This window comes from Capra hircus, assembly GCF_001704415.2.
Source record: "Capra hircus breed San Clemente chromosome X unlocalized genomic scaffold, ASM170441v1, whole genome shotgun sequence".
Lineage (NCBI taxonomy): Eukaryota > Metazoa > Chordata > Mammalia > Artiodactyla > Bovidae > Capra > Capra hircus.
In genome coordinates this window covers 61218250-61240680 of record NW_017189516.1, presented here as the reverse complement: position 1 = coordinate 61240680, position 22431 = coordinate 61218250, and the positions used below count along the sequence as shown (strand labels likewise).

Below are 22431 nucleotides of genomic sequence, written 5' to 3'. Positions count from 1 at the left end.
GTTAAGAAAGCTGAGCACCGAAGAATTGATGCTTTTGGATTGTGGTGTTGGAGAGGACTCTTGAGAGTCCCTTGGACTGCAAGGAGATCCAACCAGTCCATTCTGAAGGAGATCAGTCCTGGGTGTTCTTTGGAAGGAATGATGCTGAAGCTGAAACTCCAGTACTTTGGCCACCTCATGTGAAGAGTTGACTCATTGGAGAAAACTCTGATGCTGGGAGGAATTGGGGGCAGGAGGAGAAGGGGATGACTGAGGATGAGATGGCTGGATGGCATCACTGACTCGATGGACATGAGTCTGAGTGAACTCTGGGAGTTGGTGATGGACAGGGAGGCCTGGCGTGCTGCGATTCATGGGGTCGCAAAGAGTCAGACATGACTGAGCTACTGAACTGAACTGAATCTTCAGTTCCAGGGTCGGTGTGTTTTTCGTTTCCTTGAGGCCGGTTCTTGGAATTGTGGTACCTTATATCATGGCTACAGTCTGATCGTCATGTAGTTAACTTCTTCCCCCTGGAGACAGGTTGATTATCTACAAGACAGCTCACAGAATTTGGCTCAGAATACTGTCTACAGCCCTTGAGAAGGAACTGAAAGTCCTGACTACGCTTTGAGTCGACATCCTGCATGTTCAGTTGTGTCTGACGCTTTGCAACCCCATGGACTGTAGCCCTGCCAGTCTCCTCTGTCCAGGGGATTCTCCAGGCAAGAATCCTGGAGCAAGTTGCCGTTTCCTCCTCCAGCGACCTTCCTGACCCAGCGATCTTCCGGACCCAGGGCTCGAACCTGCGTCTCCTGCATTGGCAGGCAGATGCTTCACCACCAAACCTCCTGGGGAAGCCTGACCATGCTTCATGGGGTACGTTATATTTGCATCTCCTTTGTCCATTTCCCTCTGTTTCTTCATGTTCCTACCTCTCTGATTAAGCTTCCTCTGGGACTAAAGTGTTTCCATAGAGAAAAGGCAGGCAGAGGCCAGGGGTGGGGCGGATTTGTGTGGGAGGGGGCGGTGATGTGGGACAAGGACTCCAGGGTCCTGCTGTGTTTCAGCCAGACTGCAGTTCTGAACCCTGTTCCTCTTGTGGGGAGGAGGTAGATGACGATGACTTGGGATCTCTCTCTGCCTTATCTCTCACACCTGCCTGTGGGCCTGCTGCTTCCTCGACACAAAAGATGCCGTGAAAGGCACTCCGTTAAATCAAGGCAGAGAGACAGCAGGGAGACACATGGGAGACGCAGAAAAGCACCCACACGCGTCCACAGAGGTCAGGCGGGCGCAGGACGTGGATGCAATGTTTGGGGTCTGAGGAATACCCCACACTGAAGGGAGATTGGAAAACGCTGCGTCTTCGTGAGGACGGAGATCAAATAGCAAGGCCGTGTTTATGACAGCTGAAAACAGTGTCTCCAGCATTTCCCCACCCTTGGCGCAGACAGACACACACACGCACAGTGTCTGCGCGGCACTGAATAGACAGGACCCCGCGTCTCCTGGGTCGCTTCCTTTGAACAACCGTGCACGCGGAAATCTGGCTCCTGAACTGATCAAAACCCAAGTTCAAGGCTCCGGCTTGCTGCCTCTTTAGAAAAGCCAACCCTTGGGTCGAGATGCTAATGAAGTTTTATTTTACATCATGAAAAGCAGAGTCGGGTGGGGAGGGAGAAAAAGGAGACCGTCACCGTAGACTAATTTATATTCAGTGATATTTCACAGCCCAGCGGCACTGTGTTTCTCCCGCTCCAGGAGGTCTGGCGTGTTTGATCTTCCTTTCCTGAAGAGCTTCTCATTGTAAAGGGACACTGGAGTGCTGGGGAGCCTGGGTCCGCCCTCTGCCCCCGACTCTGTGCCTTGTCATCCCACACATGGGCTGCAAGAACAGGCTCTCTTTCTAACGGGATGCTTTTTTGAGATTCGGTCGTGGTTTCCGAAGCATCATCCCCAGTACTCGCTGCTCCCGTTTGTGGTCCCCACGTCTGTTCCCGTGCCCCGCAGTAACAGGCTTCTCTCAGTTTTCCCCTTTTCCTTCAGATGAATGTTTTCAGCCCCTAGAGACATGTGCCTGAGAGAACCGCCAACACGTGGGCACAAGAACTCACACAGGAAGGTCCACAGATGCGCTCTTCATGTATGGAAGATAAAGTAAGTCACAGATGTATGAGATCCATGCAGGCAGCATCCTTGGTGAAGAGACAGGCGGCACTTGGAGGGCGATGGGCAGAAAGGGTGGGGCGGGGGTCCAGGAGCTGAGCTCAGTGTCGGGAAGTGTTTTATTCCAAGCAGGCTCAGTTCAGATGCTGGGTAATTTCCCGTGCCCCTCCTCAGTCGCAGGCTGAGGTTGTTTTGGTGCTCAGATGTGTCTGACTCTTTGTGACCCCGTGGACTGTAGCCTGCCAGGCGCCTCTGTCCGTGGGATTCTCCAGGCAAGAATACTGGAGTGGGTTGCCATGCCCTTAATCCAGGGGACTCTTCTAGACTCAGAATATTCAAGAATACTGGAGTGGGTTACCATTTCCTCTTTCCAGGGGAGCTTCACAGTCCAGGGATCAAACCCACGTCTCTTGCGTCTCCTGCACTGCAGGCTGGATTCTTTACCACTGATCCTCTTGGGAATCTCTAAAACTGTCTATGCTGCTGCTGCTAAGTTGCTTCAGTCTTGTCCGACTCTGTGTGACCCCATAGATGGTAGCCAACCAGGGCTACCCTGGGATTCTCCAAGCAAGGACACTGGAGTGGATTGCCATTTCCTTCTCCAATGCATGAAAGTGAAAACTGAAAAGGAAGTTGCTCAGTCATGTCCGACTCTTAGAGACCCCATGGACTGCAGCCTTCCAGGCTCCTACATCCGTGGGATTTGCCAGGCAAGAGTACTGGAGTGGGGTGCCATTGCCTTCTCCCAAGACTGTCTATAAAGCACCAATATTCCTGGTATCAAGAGTGCTCAGTTCTGTCAATGCCTGTGGCTGGATTAAGGAGGATTGAAATAAGCTGACTTGACTTTCTATGGTTAAGTTGCAGTCCATTCTATATGATTTGGCTTCAAAGAATGTGTTCCCTGCTTCCATGAGTATCAGATAGTAGGTGTGCTATGAGAAGCTGTGAAATTTAATGGAGATGGCATCGGGTGGACATCATAATGCCTAGATGTTTGCTGTGTCACTGTGTCTGGCAAGCTGAGTCAACTCGATACATCCCTTCACTTTGTCCCTGCGCTGTCGACTAGAAAATGACGGCTGTGGATCGCACGACTCTCAGATTCTCTAAGCTCTGAAAACCTAGAGTATGAAATTCTCTCATTCCGTAAATCAGCAGTTTTGTGTCTTTGCATTTCATTGTTGGTCCTGATGTTTCTAGAAGACCGTCCCCAAGACTGACTGGCTTTGCTACTCACGATTGCACGCTTCACGCCGAACCATCGTATGGCTGCCTTCACACACATGTGCGAGCCTTTCTCCAAGTCCCGGTCTCTTTCCATGAATCAGAGCTAGAAGGGGATGCCGGCATCTGACCTCAAAGGGTGCCTTCCAGCTGCAGCTGCGCGTGAAGACGAGTTCTGATAGGTCAGCTGCTGAACACCCTGTGCTGGTGGTTTAGGCTGGGTGTAGAACACCAAAGAATTGATGCTTTCAAACTGTGGTGTTGGAGAAGACTCTTGAGAGTCCCTTGGACTGCAAGGAGATCCAACCAGTCCATTCTGAAGGAGATCAGTCCTGAATGTTCATTGGAAGGACTGGTGCTAAAGCTGAAACTCCAGTACTTTGGCCACCTGATGAGAAGAGCTGACTCATTAGAAAAGACCCTGATGCTGGGAAAGGTTGAAGGCAGGAAGAGAAGGGGACGACAGAGGATGAGATGGTTGGATGGCATCACCAACTTGATGGACATGAGTTTGAGCAAGCTCCAGGAGTTGGTGGTGGACAGGGAAGCCTGGAGTGCTGTGGTCCACGGGGTCGCAAAGAGTTGGACATGACTGAGTGAACTGAAGTGTTCAAGGATTTTGTAGTAAAATCATCTTTTTGCTACACTCATTTTAGGCACGTCTATAGCGTCAGTATTGCTTACCTATGCAATATTATGTTTGTATAAATAAAACTTCGAGCAGAGAAGCAGAAATCCTAGCATAGACAGCTGATAGATACAGGTGTAGGTATGTAGATACAATATGTAATTATATATAATATATAATGTTCGTATAGATACAGATGGACATATATGTATAATATTTTATGCATCTATAGGTTTATATTAAGAATATATATTATTATCATATAATATAGATATTAATTATTTATGATTATTGATAATTTATAAATACAGATATAGACAGAGGTAGATATCTATGGATCAGTATTTATCATCAGTCTAGATGATAGATAAATAGATAGATGTTGACATTTATCTACCTATCCACCATTCTATCTGAGTCTATGTGTGTTTGCTTAGTTGCTCACTCATGTCTGATTCTTTGTGAACCCATGGACTGTAGCCCACCAGGTTCCTCTGTCCATGGAATTCTCCAGGCCAGAATACTGGAGGGGGTAGCCTTTCCCTTCTCCAGGGGATCCTCCCAATCCAGGGATCAAACCCAGGTCTCCCGCATTGCAGGCAGATTCTTTACCATCTGGACCACCTGGGAAGCCCTGTATTTAGTGCAGAATGAACAGGGCCAACATCAAGAGAACAGATAACCTCTAGGGCCCAGCGCCACTCTCGATCCACTGACTGCTCTTGAAAGACCTGAAAAAGAGTTCTAGGAAGTAACCTGTTTCTTGAAGGGTTGTTGTTGTTTGCTGAGTCGTGTCCGACTCTTTGCGACCCCTTGGACAGCAACTCGCCAAGCTTCCCTGGCCTTCACAGTTCTTGACTGAAGCAATGAGTGAGTGTCACAGAGCATATTAAAAATTAGACATGTGAACCATCTTCTCAAACAATTTCCTACAAGTGATGCTTTTTGAAACGCATGTGTACATTGTCCCACAGAATGCAGGTTTAGAAAAGGGCCTTAAATGACCTCAGCGTCTTCATGGTATCTATGTGACGTGAAACCAGGCTGTTTCATCACTGTAAATCTACGATTCTAAGAGCTTAGCCTTCTCCAGAGTGTGCCAGAACACCTATCTTTTAATCAGCTTGATCAGGATAGCAGTATATCAGTTCAGCGGGCTGCTGTCTCAGCACGCAGGTTGCTGTACGAGAAACATTTTGCAAAGACTTTCCAGAATTTCCACAGGTCTGTAGAATAATATAGTCAGGGTTGCTAATAGCCTGTCTCAGCAAGAGCAGAGACAATCTCGGAACTGAAATGAAAAAGTTGATTTTCTTCCCCCAAAGAGTTCTGTAGAAAAGCTTCACAAGAGACTCAGGCTGTGCTGCGAACTTTTGTGGGGGCTCTGTTGAATCAGAATTCATTTGTTCTTCTCCAAGGCTCACGTCTCCTCATTACTTGCAATAGCTCAGCCCGATCCTTGCTTGTAAAGCGAGCCTTACAAATTTCAGTGACAGACACATGAGCTGGCTCCGTGCAATTATACAGAAAACAAGCTGTGAGTCCCACTAGGAAAAAAAAAAAAAAAAAAAAACGTCCAGGAGTCTTTATGGAGCACAGTATTTATCCAAGTAAAATACAACTCTCCACAAGGTATCTGGTATATTGCCAATGTGTCATATTTCAGTAGGGGGAGAAATTACTCAGACTGACGTTTACCAACTGTCCAATGGTGCAGTCGCATCATTTAGAACTTTTCTAAACATTACAGAGCAGTAACAATTCACGGCATAGTGATTTAGGTTTTGTTGTTGTTGTCTAGTTCCTCAGTTGTGTGTGATTCTTTTGTGACCCCACGGACGGCAGCCTGTTAGGCTCCTCTCTCTGGATTCTCTACCTCTGAGCCACCAGGGAAGCCCCAGGAATTTAGGCTTTGTCGTGCAAGTTATGGATGAATTTTACCCTTGGACATAACGCTGGGCTGTGGGAACCCACACTTTCTGCATTCGCCAACCACAGGGAAGTGATTTACTTACAAGATCCAGATGAGACGCTGGAAAAGGGAGGGGTGGGAAGGTTATTAGGAGATTCAGTAACTTCCGTTTGGATGATGGAGATCTCTCGAGATGATGGAGAGAAAACAGGGTGGTAGCCTTGAGTAAAAGAGTTGGTTTCCCTTACATGTTTTTTTTTTTTTCCTTAATTTACCTTTGATGTAGTTGATAGAAATGTATAGTTGATTTACAACGTTGTGTGTGTTAGTTTCAGGTGTACAGCAAAGAGATTCAGTTCTATGCATACATATATCCACTCTTTTTTAGATTCTTTTCCCATATAGGTTATCAGAGAGTGTTGAGCAGAGTTCCCTGTGCTACGGCAATAGGCCCTTGTTGACTCTCTGTTTTATATAGAGTAGTGTGTGTATGTCAAGGGCCTCCCTGGTGGCTCAGACGGTAAAGAATCTGCCTGCAATGCAGGAGACTCAGGTTCGATCCCTCCTGGTTTGAGAAGATCCCCTGGAGGAGGAAATGGCAGCCCACTCCAGTACTCTTGCCTGGAGAATCCCCATGGACAGTGGAGCCTGGCAGGCTACAGTCCATGGGGTCACAAAAGAGTCAGACATGACTGAAGACAGACCTAGTCTCCCCTATGTGTTCTTGAATCTCAGAGAGACCCCTGCAGCCATCTTCCTTCTGACACTTAGGGGTCCATGAGACACCGGGTTGGTGTCTCCACCGTGGTCTGAAGCCCTTAGCGGGGGGCCTCTCTCTTCACTCCCCCAAGGAGAGATGATTCTACTCTCTTGAGCTGCAGTCAGCTTTCAGTTCCTGAGCCACTCAGCTCTACTTTGAAAATATGTCCCCAATCTGACCTTTTTCGCCACCTCCATGCTTCAGATCTCCCCTCAGTTGGTTAGTGGCTCCGTAGCTGGCGCCTGATTCTGTCCCAACCTTGCTTATCCATCACACGATGTTCAGAGCTGCTTCACAGGACACTCGCTGATTTAGGATGAAGCCAGAGCCTTAGTCTTGCATCCTCAGCCAGCCAGGGAAGTCTTGTCCGTCAGAACCAAAGGCAAGGCTTTGCAGCGGGCATGGAGATTGCAGGTGGCGGGTGTACACCTCACCGTCATCTCCACCTTCATGTCGTAGGCCGGGCACGCTTATTCACTCAGTTCCTCTCCGTGTGTGCCATTGCTGTTTCTCCCTTTCTTCTCTTTAACTTGTTTTAAAAACATTCACAGTTTGTTAGTTTAATTTTGGCCGCTCTGGGTCTTTGTGGCTGCCTGCAGGCTTTCTGCAGTTGCAGTGAGCAGAAGCTACTTTTTAGCCATGGTGCGTGGGTTTCTCACTGCGGTGGAGTCTTTTGTTGCAGTATTCTTGAGCTTCCCTAGTGGCTTAGCTAGTAAAGAATCCGCCTGCAATGCAAGAGACCTGGGTTCAATGCCGTAGTTGGGAAGATCCCCTGGAGAAGGGAAAGGGTACCCACTCCAGTATTCTGGCCTGGAGAATTCCATGAACTGTACAGTCCGTGGGGTCGCAAAGAGTCGGACATGACTGAGCTAGCTTCAGTTTCCTTCACTTCGCAGGTTGTAGGGCGTGCGCTTCAGTAGTTGTGGCTTGCAGGCTTAGATGCCCTGCAACACGTGTGATCTTCCTGGACCAGGGACCGAACCCTTGTCACCTGTATCGACAGGCAGATTGTTAACCACTGGACCACCAGGGAACCACGCCCCCCGCCTCTGCTTTTTCTCAAGTCAGCCCAGCTCACTCACCACAGAGACTCTCCTGTTGTGTCTCTCAGCCCAGAGCACCCTCTCCAATCTCCTGCTTGATTTGTCTCTTCCCTTCTGAACCTGTGTGTCATTTTATCAACGTGGGTTCTCTGGCTGTTCTCTATAAACAGCCTGTTCTCCTCTCTACCAAGTGTTCTATTGCCATCAGGTTAGTGCAGTTCAGTTGCTCAGTCGTGTCTGACTCTTTGTGACCCCATGGACCGCAGCATGCCAGGCCTGCCTGTCCATCACCAACTCCCGGAGTTTGCTCAAACTCATGTCCATTGAGTCAGTGATGCCATCCAGCCATCTCATCCTCTGTCGTCCCCTTCTCCTCCTGCCCTCAGTCTTTCCCAGCATGAGATTTTTTTCAAATGAGTCAGTTCTTCCCATCAGGAGGCCAAAGTATTGGAGTTTCAGCTTCAGCATCAGTCCTCCCAATGAATAATCAGGGCTGATCTCCTTTAGAATGGACTGGTTGGATCTCCTTGCAGTCCAAGGGGCTCTCAAGAGTCTTCTCCAGCACCACGGTTCAAAAGCATCCATTCTTCGGTGCTCAGCCTTCTTTATCATCCAATTCTCTGTTACCAGACACTCCCTCATTTCTCTCATCAGTCCTTCTCACGATACGTGTGTGTGTTGTGTGTGTAGTCTGAGTGTGTGTCTGTGTGTGTGTTGCTCATTGTTGATAGCCCTTGACCTATCAGGACACTCAGAGTGTCCACTCAGGACACTTAGAGAGGACCACGCAGGACACAGAATCCAATAAATATTTTTGAATGAACATGCTTGGGTCCATGTATAGAGTGCAGGATGCAAGGAGGTTCTAAAGGTCTAAATAAACAAGGGCCTCCACCCTGGCAGATGGTGGCTATAGAAGTGGTGGTGGTTTCCCGACTAGAGACCTACAGGAATATCCAGGACATATTTGTACTTCCTTAACTTCGCATGTGGTATGTTACATAAGGAAAATAAATTTTAGATAGAGACTTTTTTCTTAACCTCTATTTCAAATATGCCCAGGTGTTCAACGAATTCATGAATAGGACGCTTAGGAACAAACATGCTGTGACAGAAAAGGCTGAATCAACGAGAGATTAAGCTGCTGCATTCAAAACGGGGCTGTCATTGTGCCTGTGCGCGCTCAGTCGTGTCCGACTCTTTCGTGACCCCACAGACTGTAGCCCCGCCAGGCTTCTCTGTCCATGGCATTCTCCAGACAGGAATACTGGAGTGGGCTGCCATTTCCTCCTCTGGGGGGGTGGTCTTCCGCACCCAGGGATCGAAGCTGTTGTATCTCTTGAGTCTCCTGTATTGCCAGGCGGGTTCTTTACGTGCTGAGACATGAGGGAAGCCTCTGAAACGTGGCAGCCTGGAAGAAACAGTTTGCACTGATACCCTGAGTAAGTAAGTGCTACGAGTTCTTACTTGCTTATTGAAGTACTTACTGGAGAACCCACGGACGGAGGAGCGTGGTAGGCTACAGTCCATGGGGTCTCAAAGAGTTGGACACCACTGAGGGCCTTCACTTTCACTTTCTTTGAGTACTTATTTACTTGACCACTTACTTAAGTAAGTAAATAAGCATAAGATACTCACACGCACAGAGAGAGAGAAATGGTCTTATTTGTGTCCCCCCCCCCCGCAAAGTTCCTATGTTTAAGTCGTAACTTCTAGTATTTCAGAATGTGACTCTATTTGGAGAGACAGCCTTTAGATAGGTAATTCAGGTGACGGACCTCGTTAGGCTGGGCCCTAAGCCAGTATGACTGGGGTCCTTATAAGGAGAAAGACGCCGGGAATGTGTCCCCACAAACCTTGAGAGTGGAAGAATTGATGCTTTTGAACTGTGGTGTTGGAGAAGACTCTTGAGAGTCCCTTGGACTGCAAGGAGATCCAACCAGTCCCTCCTAAAGGAGATCAGTCCTGGGTGTTCATTGGAAGGACTGATGCTGAAACTGAAACTCCAGTACTTTGGCCATCTGATGCGAAGAGCCGACTCATTGGAAAAAACCCTGATCCTGGGAAAGAGTGAAGGCAGGAGGAGAAGGGGACGACAGATGAGATGGTTGGGTGGCATCACTGACTCAATGGGCATGAGTTTGAGTAAGCTCCGGGAGTTGGTGATGGACAGAGAGGCCTGGCATGCTGCAGTCCATGGGGTCACAAGCAATCGGATGCAACTGAGCGACTGAACTGAACTGAAACCTTGAGAGAGTGCAGCACGAAAGATCTACCCCTGACCCCGAAGGTAGTGGGGTCATAAATATGGCTGGCATCCTTGCCATACCATTCTGCTCTCTGATTTCATAATTACTCAGTGAGGCTAGCATTATCTTTGGCCCTTTAAAAAAAACTGTGTTTTTAATTTATTTACCTGTGCTGGGTCTTAGTTGCAAGCGTGTGAGATCTAGGTCCCTGACCAGGGATTGAACCCAGGCCCCCTGCTTTGGGATTGCGGAGTCCTAACCACTGGGCAAACGGGAGTCCCGTCACTTGCCACTTTTTTCCCGCAGGAACCTGGGTGTAGGTCCATCCAAGATCCCAGGGGTATGGAAACCAGAGCTGGGAGGAAGGAAACCTGCTTTCCTTCCACAGCCTTTCATCCTGACTGCCCCGCCAGTGCCTCCGGATGACATCTGAGTTAAAGAGCAAACACAAAAAAGGGCCACAGCTTTTGGACCCAGACAGACGTGTGTTCGACTCTTGCCTCTGCCCCTAACTTAGCAAATGTTGACCCTCAGCCACCTCTTCTGATGAGCTGGTATGCGGGAAACATTCCATACCACCTGCTTCTCATGATATCAAATCACTTTTGTTCAAATATTATGAGATTGTCAGGATTAGCAGATGCAACCAGATGTATATAGAGTGGATACACAGCTAAGTCCTACTGTATGCAAAAGGGAACTCTATTCAGAATCCTATGATAAACCATAATGGAAAAGAGTATGAAACGGAATGTGTATATATGTACCGCTGAGTTACCTCGCTGTATAGCAGTCATTAACATCATATTATATAACTCAGCTATACTTCAATGGGGCTTCCCTGATAGCTCAGTCGGTAAGGAATCCACCTGCAATGCAGGACACCCCAGTTCGATTCCTGGGTGAGGAAGATCCCCCAGAGAAGGGATAGGCTACCCACTCCAGTATTCTTGGGCTTCCCTGGTGGCTCAGCTGGTAAAGAATCCACCTGCAATGCAGGAGACATGGGTTTGATCCCTGGGTTGGGAAGACCCCCTGGAGCAGGGAAGGGTTACCCACTCCGGTATTCTGCCCTGGAGAATTCCATGGACTGCATAGTCCACGGGGTCACAGAGAGTCGGACAGGACTGAGCGGCTTGCATTTTCACTTTCATACTTCAATAAAAAATAAAGTAAATAGAAATTAAGAAATGTTATATGAGATGATGTCTCTATATGCCAACAGACTTACTGAATATACTTACTCAAAGTTGCTTGGAACCCAAAACTACTGACTGAACGAATTTTCCAATGATGTGGTTGTATTTGGCATCATTACTTACACGCTTAAAATTAAACTTCCGTCATTTTAGAATATGAGCCATTAGATCAGCCCGTGAAGCTTTCCGTAAATGCCATCTTTCGCCAGGGAGTGGTGAAAAGATATATAAATGTATATATTGAAGCGAATATCAGCCCATCTACTTGAAACTTATGATTGCTATTATGAATTTATTCCAGTCAAAATTACCCATCTTTGCAAATTCAGCACAGGTTCTCTTATATGTTACCAAGGACCATTTTCTTTTCCGAGAGAACTATAAGATATATGAGAAATGAAATGAGATCTGTGAATGGTCAGGTAGAGGAATAATTCTGTTGGGGAACATTACTTTTAAATTACCACTGTATAATATCATCAGGGGAATCATTTTTAGAAAAGAAGAGAGTTGCATTTTTATGTTTCCAATCATTGCTATGCTTTCAATAGCCTCAGGGCTCCTTTTTTGTGTGTGTCAGTAAAGTGAAGAGAATGTATTTTTTTTTCCCCTTTGTTTTGCTGAAAATGTGTAATGTATGAAAATGTATGCGAATGGGGTTCGGTGCAGAGGAGGGGGAAGGTGGGAAGTGAACCAGATTTGGGGCTCCTTTCTAAAAAGTGCTTTTGTAATTGGTTGGGAAGATCCCCCTGGAGAAGGGAAAGGCTACCCACTCCAGTGTTCTGACCTGGAAAATTCCATGGACTCTATAGTCCATGGGGTCGCAAAGAGTCGGACAGGACTAAGTGATTTTCACTTAGTTCAAATGGAATATATTTTAACATTCTAGGTAAGGTAACAATCAGAGTTTTTTTTTTAAAAATATCATGTGTTCGGCATAGCAAACTTAAACTGTACAAATCTTTTAAGTGTGAAATTCTATGATATTTTACATAGGGGTGTACTTAGGTTGGAGAAGGAAATGGCAACCCACTCCAGTATTCTTGCCTGGGAAATCCCCTGGACAGAGAAGTCTCGGTGGGCTACTGTCCATGAGGTCGCAGAGAGTCAGACACGACTGAGATGAAAGAGCCTACTTAGAGTACCAACACTCTGATCAAAACAGAAATATTTCTAGTCCCCGGCAGTTACCCGAGTGCCCCTTCCTCAGTCAGTAGCATCCTCTCTCCTAGACATTGTCATCACTGGTATATTTGCCATCATGGGTTGCTTTATCCTTGGAAAAGACTCTGATGCTGGGAGGGATTGGAGGCAGGAGGAGAAGGGGACGACCGAGGATGAGATGGCTGGATGGCATCACCCACTCGATGGACGTGAGTCTGAGTGACCTCCGGGAGTTGGTGATGGACAGGGAGGCCTGGCGTGCTGCGGTTCAAGGGGTCGCGAAGAGTCGGACACGACTGAGCGACTGAACTGAACTGAACTGACCTGAACCTGTACACGGCACACTCTGCAGTTCCCAGCTGTCTGCTCGTCCGTGAGTGTGTGAGGTTCATTCAAGGTGTTGCGTGCGGCATATTTCGTTCTGTTTTTATTATTGCTTGTGTGCTGATTCACTTCAGTCATGTCCAACTCTGTGGGACCCTGTGGACTGCAGCACCCCACCCCAGACTCCTCCGCCCATGGGATTCTCCAGGCAAGAATACTGGAGTGGGTTGCCTTGCCCTCCTCCACGGGATCTTCCCCACCCAGATCTCATGTATCTCCTGCATTGGCAGGCTGGTTCTTTTAACACTAGTGCCACCTGGGTTTTTATTAGTTGGCAATATATTGTAAAAATGAAGTGGCTTTTTTTTTTTTTAATCCACTATTTTGGTGGATATTTGGGTTGGTCCACTTTGGAGCTCACAGTCCATGGGGTCGCAAATGGTCGCGTGCATAGGAAATTTGGAGCTCATGCATAAATCCACGATGAACACTATTGTGCTTTCGTTGGACATGCAGATTCCGTGGTCTAAGGTCTACCTCTAGGGATAAATTCTCTGTGTATCTGTTAGGAGATACACAGTGGGTGTTTTTAGTGGACACTACGAAACAGCTCTTCTACAAGCCATATACTTAGTTAGCTTCACAACCATGCAATACTTGAGGTTGACAATCATTTTTAAAACAACATCATTCATTGTAAGTAGCTGGGTAGTGGTATGCGTTCTGGCTTTCATTTGTAATTTTTACTGGTGGGAAATGATGTTAACTTTTCTTGTGTGTGTGTGGTGGGGCAGGGTGGGGGGGTTTGACCATTTGAAAATCCTCATTTGGAATGTTTGTTCAAGTTTTTTTTAAAGTTCCATTCACTTGTTTTCTATAGATGAATTTGTAGGAGTTCTTTTTATATATTAGATGTGTGTTCTGCGTGCTAAAACGCTTCAGTCGTGTCTGACTCTCTGTGACCCCGTGGACTGTAGCCCGCCAGGCCCCTCTGTCCATGGGATTCTCCAGGCAAGAATACTGGAGTGGGTTGCTGTGCCCTCCTCCAGGGGACCTTCCCGACCCAGAGATTGAACCCAGGTCTCTTACGTTTCCTGCATCGGCAAGTGGGTTCTCTAGCTCTAGTGCCGTCTGGGAAGCCCCAGTGTTCTGGATACGTCCAGTATTGTCCTTTACCGCTATTACTGATGTCTGCTGACGAACAAAAATTCTCAGTTTTAATAAAAACCAGGTTGGTGATTTTGTTCTTTTGTACCTAGTGATTTTTCTGTGGTTTAGAAATTGTTACATGCCTCCAGCTCATAAACTTCTTATTATTATTATTATTATGTTTTGCTATAAGTTGTGCTATTAATGTTTTACAGACAGATGGGCTTCAGACGAGAAGTGAAACCCTCCACCTTTGCACACCTGAAGTGAGAAGATGTGACCTGTGTTCCCACTGCTTTATGCTTACAGAATCTCTGTCCATGAATGGCCCTCCCTCAGGAAAGGTGGGATCACAGTTTGGTTTAAGATGAAATGCTTGATGAGCCCTCAAGCAAATATAAGTAAGCACTTCTTTGCAGTCATGCAGGCCAGCTCTCAAAGTTCCCCATGCACATCTCATTTGAGGAAGTTTTTCATTCCCGGCTCTCTCTCCTGACACTGACCTGTCCACCTTTGTACCTCGAACAGTGTCCAGTGTGACCAACCTGGATAGCATGTTAAAAAGCAGAGACATGACTTTGCTGACAAAGGTCCGTCTAGTCAAAGCTCTGGTTTTTCCAGTACTTGTGTGTGGATGTGAGACTTGGACTCTAAAGAAATCTGAACGGCGAAGAATTGATGCGTTTGAACTGTGGTGTTGGAGAAGACTCTTGAGAGTCCCTTGGACTGCAAGGAGATCCAACCAGTCCATGCTAAAGGAGATTAGTCCTGAATATTCATTGGAAGGACTGATGCTGAAGCTGAAGCTCCAATCCTTTGGCCACCTGATGCAAAGAACTGACTCATTGGAAAAGACCCTGATGCTGGGAAAGATTGAAGGTGAGAGGAGAAGGGGACGATAGAGGATGAGATGGTTGGATGGCATCACCAACTTAATGGGCATGAATTTGAGTAAACTCCAGGAGTTGGTGATGGACAGGGTGCAGTCCATGGGGTCACAAAGCGTCAGACACAACTGAGTGACTGAACTGAACTGAACTGACAGTCTTTGCCTTGTGGTTGATACTTAATAGATAAACTTTCTGCGTACATGAGTGCGCAATCATGTCCCAACTCTCTGTGACCCCATGGCCTGTAGCCCACCAAGCTCCTCTGTCCATGGGATTCTCCAAGCAGGAATACTCAAGTGGGTTGCCATACCCTTCTCCAGGGGATCTTCCAGGCTCAGTGATGGAACCCACACCTCCCACATTGCAGGCGGATTCTTTACCAGTGAGCCACCAGGGAAGCTCAGTATAGGTTGACTTAAATTTATTTTTAATCGATGCAGATAGTAAACCATCATGTATGGTGCAATCTTTTCTGTTGTGTTTTGTGAGCCATGGGTTCCCAGGCAAAGCTTTTGAAGTACTGAAACAAAAATAAAATAAGATGGGCAAAACTCCTTTCTGCACTGACTAGAGTATCACTAAAGAATTCTGAACCTTCTTTTTTTTTTTTTTGAAGCATGTAATTTATGTGCATGATAAAACAGCCCTTTGTTTCACAAGTCAACATTCTTAATGCGGTCTGTCAAAGTGCATTCTCAGTAAATTGCTTTGATGAACTTGCCAGCCCAGTTAGTTTCTTTTAAGGGAAAGGAAAGAAGGAGGGGGTGAAAAACACTTCTGCAGCAAGAAAAAAATAAGAAAGTCAGTAAATAGAACAGGTCTAGATTGTACTGGATGGTTTTACATCCAAGATTGCAAATAATTTGGTTTCACACTCTTATGAGCCACGATTCTGCCTCAAAATTTGCAAGTTAAAAGCTCTGTTTCACGTAGTTTTGATTTCAGCTTGTGCCCCACACACCCACACCCATTAGCATGCATGGAGTTGATATAATTTTTAAATGTACTCCTAGGAGAGCAGGCCTCAGCTTGACCACTTGTGCTCTGCAGACTGTTTTTTAAAAAATTATTAATTTTTATTGGAGTATAGTTGCTTTACGATGTTGTGTTAGTTTCTGCTGTATAGCAAAGTGAATCATCTCTCTCTATATACACATATATATATAAGTGAAAGTTGCTCAGTCGTGTCCAACTCTCTGCAACCCCGTGGACTATACAGTCCATGAAATTCTCCAGGCCAGAATACTGGAATGGGTAGCCTTTCCCCTCTGCAGGGGGATCTTCCCAACCCAGGGATCGAACCCAAGTCTCCCGCATTGCAGGTGGATTCTTTACTGCTGGGCAACCAGGAAAGCCCAAGAAGACTAGAGTGGGTAGCCTATTCCTTCTCCAGTGGATCTTCCTGACCCAGGAATCGAACTGGGGTCTCCTGCCGTGCAGGCAGATTCTTTACCAACTGAGCTACCAGGGAAGCCCACTATATTCATATATGTATATATCTGCCCTCTTTTTTGGACTTCATTCCCATTTAGGTCACCAGACAGCACTGAGCAGAGTTCCCTGTGCTATAAAGCAGGTTCTCCTGAGTTCCCTATATTCTACATGGTATCAATAGTATGTGTGTGTCAGTCCCCATCTTCCAATTCGTCCCACACTCCCTTCCTGACCTTAGTGTCTTTGCATGTTGTCCATGTCCCTGTCTCTATTTCTAGCTTGCAGAGACGTTCATCTGTACCTTGACATATGTGTGTTAACAGAGTAGGCATATATCCTGAGAAAAGTAGAATTCAAAAAAAAAAAACCCACATGTACCCCAGTGTTCACTGCAGCGCTGTTTATAATAGCCAGGACGTGGAACCGACCTAGATGTCCACTGACAGGTGAATGGATAAGGAAGATGCGGTACGTATAGACAATGAAATATTACTCGGCCATGAAAAAGAACGGAGTGAGGTCCCTTGCAGAGAGACAGGTGGATGCAAGGCTGGATTCGCACACTTGTCAGAGGGTGAATGTCTTTCCTAGAGATCCCGCCAGGACAGGACCTCACCCCTGGGACTCTGGGGACAGGCACTTGGTTAGTTTTGCAATCAGACTTTTCCTCGATGCAGGGCATGCTATAGCTGAGAGAACTTAGTGAAACTTCCTGCGTGTGTTCTCCTAGGAAATTTAAAGCAGAATGCTTACATTTCCCTCTCATACCAAGGGTGGTGGTGTTTTCTGGGGAAAAAAATAATGTGGGAAAATAAGAGTAGCGGAGAGATCAGTTTTCTGCTTCTCTGCTAACTGGAGCTTTTATTTTCTTCCTTTAACGTGGCTGCAACTTGATGCAGACTCTCGGATGTGACATGCGAACCCTCAGCTGTGGCCCATGGGTTCTAGTTCCCTGACCGGGGTTCGAACCTGGGCCCCCTGCATTGTAAGCATTGAGTCCTAACCAGCGGGCTACCAGGGAAGTCTCTAAGTGGAGCTTTTGATAAATGAAGATTTAGCCTGAACCTTGTCAGCTGCCACAGAGGAGGGCCAGCTTGCGTCATGGTCAGTCTTTATCAGTACGTTGGTGTGTGTGTGTGTGTGTATGTGTGTGTGTGTGTGTGTGTGTGTGTGTGTGTGTGTGGTGTGTGTACACAAGTGATCACATATACACATTTGGGGAAGGTGAGTTGAGCTACCATCTCACTTTCCACTTGCCAGTCACAGAAATGCCGTCACGCCGTTGGGTTTGCGCTAATCTCTCCACTACAAGTGGTCAGGCTTTAACAGAGGGATTGTCTGTTTGGGAATTCAACACAGCTCAATTGAGTTTCAGCTGGTGTTCCCTTGGGCGGAAAGACGAAAATAAGGTTAATTACAGAAAGCCCCGAAATTCTTTTCTTAAATAATGCCAGATGGGTTTCCCAAGTGGTGTTAGTGAAGAACCTGCCTGCCAATGCAGGAGCTCTAAGAGACGAGGGGTTTGATCCCTGGGCCAGGAAGATGCCCTGGAGGACAGCATGGCAACCCACTCCAGTGTTCTTGCCTGGAGAATCCCAGGGACAGAGGAGCCTGGCGGGCTACAGTCCATGGGGTCACAGAGAGCCGGACATGACTGAAGCGTCTGAGTACACACACACAGTGCCAGGTGAACAGTGAGGAAACAGCATCAGTGAATATTGTATCACAGTTTGTCACTGTAGTTTGGGTTAATCCTATATCACTGTCAAGCTGACAGTCTTTTTTTATCCCAGTTTCATGAGGGTCAGAGTCGCCCACATGGGACAGGAGCTGTCAGAAGGTCGTGGCTGTGGGTCTGAGTATCATGGCTCAAGATCCCTTTGAGATGGTTAGGCAGTGGGAACTGACTGGTACCCCTGACCTGATTCAGGTCAAGTACGACAGGAGGTGGGGAGAGAGGAGTACCCTGGACACAGGCAGGTGGAAGGAACCGGGGGAGGGGGGTGGCTTCTGGAAACCCCACGGGTGGTAGAGCGCACAGACCCAATGCCCCTGCGGTGATGCTTTGATCTCTTTGAGAGTCATGCTCATGGCCTCCCCAACTTTTCCAGGAGAGATGCACACGCCTCCACAAGGGCCCCAAGGCTTCTCCCCAACCCCGGGGAGAGGGGTTGAGAGAAAGGTTGAGAAATAGATCAACAGAGTCTAACCTGCAGACCTCTTGGGGGTTGCTGAAGCCTGGTGGCCTCTCTCCCGACCTGCTGCTGTAGGCTGTGGACGGACCATCCCAGCAACCCACTCAGTTCCCTGGAGCAGCCTTCCTGGCCTCCAGGGACACTTCCCACCCAAGTCCTCTGCACCCATGCCACCCCCAAGGCCCACAGAGGCCCCACTGCACAGAAGCAGCGCCCCCTCTTTCAGGCCCCGCCCCATCCTGCCTTGTTCCCCCCGACCCCAGTCCCCTGAGGCCATGCAAGAGTTTCCAAGTCCATGCTCGCTGGAGCCACCTATTCTGTGTAGCTGTTGTGTGAATCCTTGCAGGCTGACCCTCGGTCCTGAAGGCAGGGAGGTTCTGGAGAGAGAGAGAGCGTTCAGTCTGGCCTGGGACGTTGCTGGGATTTGTTCAGTGTCAGCTGGGTCTCTCTGCAAGGGTTTCAGTATTTTTTTTTTTTTTCAGGAAGGAAAAAAAAATTGAGAATTTTTTTTTTTTTTTTTAAGAAATCTTTAAGAAAGATTCTCCAGGCAAGAATACTGGAGTGGATTGCCATTTCCTCCTCCAGGGGGTCTTCCCGACCCAGGGATTGAACCCACATCTCTCACATCTCCTGCCCAAGGGAACACCAGTTTAAAACTCAACCACCTTTCTCGGCGTGAATATAAAAGACACAGGGATGACTGCCGATATGATCCATATCTATGGATCATCTTGGCCCAGCTGCGTGTGTCAAGGTGCGAACAGCTATTTGCAAAGGTGAGGACCGGAGAAAGACGTCCTGGGTCGTAAGGGTGTCGCCTGGACTGTGCACTCTCATGTAAGGCTGGACGACCCGGCTCTTCACACCCAGGAAAACCTGCTGGTGCATCTGGGCAACGTCTGCTTGTGGCCGGCACTGGGTGGGGGAGGGGGCTTGGGGAGAATAGACCACGATTCCGCAAACACAGGGACGTGTCTCTTTTATCCTGCACTGTGTTAACACTTGCAGACTCCAGTGTAGGAAATGGAAGTCAGAAGTCACGTTTTTGCCCAAGGCAGGTCTTTGGCAGATGGTCCTTGTATGGATGGATGGATGTGAAGGAATAGCTGAGCGAAGTGTAGTCCTGTGATGAAGTTGTTCTTGTGGGACCAGAAGCAAGGGTAGCCCCCCAACCCCAACCGCACATCGTGCCAACGACGGCGGATGGCCTTTCTCCCAGGACAGAAAGGTTTCCCATCTCCAGTGGACCCTGAGAGCCACAGACCCAGGGTCTGAAGTTAGAAGTGAGAGGAGAACCGTCCTTTCCCTTGAGTGGAAGATTCCTTCCTGTTTGTGACTTTGTGAAATCCTGGGGACAGAGACATGCTACAAGGGGGACGTTCACTGGATCTTTACAATATCATCGCAGCCCTGTTTGTAATAGCTAGGACGAGGAAGCAAGCTAGATATCCATCAGCAGACGAATGGAAACACACTGAGGAAACCAGAGTTGAAAGAGACACGTGTACCCTGATGTTCTTCGCAGCACTGTTTGCAATAGCCAAGACATGGAAGCAACCTAGATGTCCATCGGCAGAGGAATGGATAAGGAAGTTCCATTCCATACACAATGGAATACTACTCGGCTATGAAAAAGAATGCATTTGAGCACATTCTAATCAGGTGGATGAAACTGGAGCCTATTATATACAGAGTGAAGTAAGTCAGAAAGAAAAACACCAATACAGTATATTAACACATATGTATGGAATTTAGAAAGATGGTAACGATGACCCTATACGCAAGACCGCAAAAAGAGACAGATGTGAAGAACAGACTTTTGGACTCTGTGGGAGAGGAGGAGGGTGGGATGATTTGAGAGAATAGCATTGAACCATATACATTATTTGCCATATGTGGAATAGATCACCAGTCCAAGGTCGATGCATGAGACAGGACACACAGAGCCGGTGCTCTGGGACAACCCAGAGGGATGGGGTGGGGAGGGAAGTGGGCAGGGGGTTTGGGACGGCGGGGGGACACATACAAACTCGTGGCTGATTCATGTACATCAAAAACCACCACAGTATTGTAAAGTAATTAGCCTCCAATTACAATAAATAAATTAATAAAATATATTCTGTTTTTTAATTGCAACTTTGCAAACAAATTTAACGAAATTGATTAGAGTGTTTGGCTGTGTTGGATTTTCACTGGGCTTACTTGCTCTATCAGGGATCAAACCCACGTCCCCTGTGTTGGCAGGCAGATTCTGTACCACTGGACCACCCAGGAAGTCCCAGCTACTTTGATAGAGGAACGCCAGCTGAAGCAGTCAGCTCCACACAGCCAAACAGATTTAACCTGCAGTAAAGCGAGGTGTTGGCACTCTAACCCCTTGCTCCGAGCCCGTGAGCCCTGCAATGACGCACTCAGGTCTGCGTCATTTCCAGCTTGTTACTTGAATCGTCTTTGGTCGCAGGAGGCCCCATCCTTCCTGCTTAGATGCAAAGACCCTAAGGGTTTCTCCTTCACAGGCCCCAGGGCCCGCTGAAGATAAGGCTTGCCCAGGACACATGCGTACACTTTATCGTTGTTTCCTTCCTGGAGGTTAAGTAGTTTGTTTGCAGGGGGCTCCTTTTTCAAGGAAAGTAAGAAAGCTTGAGTCCGGCAGGTCTATTCATTTCACAGGCACTGTGTGGGCACGTGGACGGGTAGGTCGGTCCCCCATTCTTTGTTTCTGGATACACGTGTCCCCAGAGTACGGGTTGACTTAGACCCGACCGATGATCCAAATGGTTATCATTCTATTCATTTCACAGGCACTGCGTGAGCACGTGGACAGGTAGGTCGGTCCCCCATTCTTTGTTTCTGGATACACATGTGTCCCCAGAGTACGGCTTGACTTAGACCCGATGGATGATCCAAATGGTCATCATTTTTTAAATTTAATTAATTAATTAATTATAATTGGAAGCCAATTACTTTACGATATTGTGGGGTTTTTTTTTTTTCCAATCATTGGCATGAATCAGCCACGGGTGTATACATGTGTCCCCCAAATTAGCAAGGAAACACACTCTTTAGATGATACGATGGACCAGTTAGACCTAATTGGCATCTGCAGGACATTTCACCCTAATGGGTTACTTGACTTGTCCGTTCTAAGGAGCTTTCTTCTGGGCCTGGTGACGGGACACGGTGCTGAAGTAGAACTGTGTCATAATTCCTTCCACAAGGGAAAGGGGAGCCCCAAAAGGGCGTGGCTCCAGTTAGTGGAGTAGTCTGTGGACAGTCTGGCATGAGTAGCAGTGGCCTCCACCCCTTGTGTGAAGATAATATTTATCTGCTTGCAGTTACGGCCTCTTACGTTCTTCGCATACTCAACGTGTAGTTGGTATTTGCAATGTGTCTGAAGTTCCTCAAGATTCTTGCATGAACCAGAGTGTGGCAGAGAGAGGTGTGCTTGGAGAGCTTTGTAAATTTGCATCCTGGGGACACTTCAAAGCCTGGTAGTCATAGCTCCCGTCCACGGCGACTTGAAAGGGTCCCTGTGTTTCTTTTACATCCATTCGCTGGGGATTTGGTGTACATATCGTGACTGCATAAAGTTCCAGGGATCTCAGATGTTTGAAATGAAAATGACTGAATAACATTATATTTTAACGTGGTCAAGCGCATCTGACTCTTTGTGACCCCATGGACTGTAGCCCACGAGGCTCCTCTGTCCATGGGATTCTCCTGGCAAGAATACTGAAGTGGGTTGCCATGCCCTCCTCCAGGGGATCTTCCCGACCCAGGGCTCGAACTGCGTCTCTTATGTCTCCAGCATTGGCAGGCAGGTTCTTTGCCATTAACGCCACCTGGGAAGCCCTGATTTGTAACATTGCTCCCATTTATTGACACGTGGTTCGTTTGGTGAGCTGTGAACAAGCCTAAACCTTCTCTGCATCAGAATCTAGAGGATTCACTTTTAACAGATAACATACAACTCTCCTTCCAGACCTCCTGGTTTCACAAAATAAGCCGAATTTTTCTCCTTTAGCAGAATATTCAGAAACAACATCTGATCTTAGCAAGTTCAATATGACCAACATGTGGCCCTGCCGTAGTGCTGAGACCTAAGGATA

At 47.4% G+C, this 22431-nt stretch overlaps 1 long non-coding RNA gene across 1 annotated transcript; it reads left to right on the top strand.

Annotated features, from left to right (window-relative positions):
* Window positions 1-774: 774 nt before the first annotated feature.
* LOC108634328 lies at window positions 775-14390 on the top strand. Its single transcript, XR_001917545.1, has 3 exons — window positions 775-858; window positions 2029-2139; window positions 14019-14390. It is a non-coding gene; the product is annotated as an uncharacterized LOC108634328 (long non-coding RNA).
* The last annotated feature ends 8041 nt before the right edge of the window (window positions 14391-22431 follow it).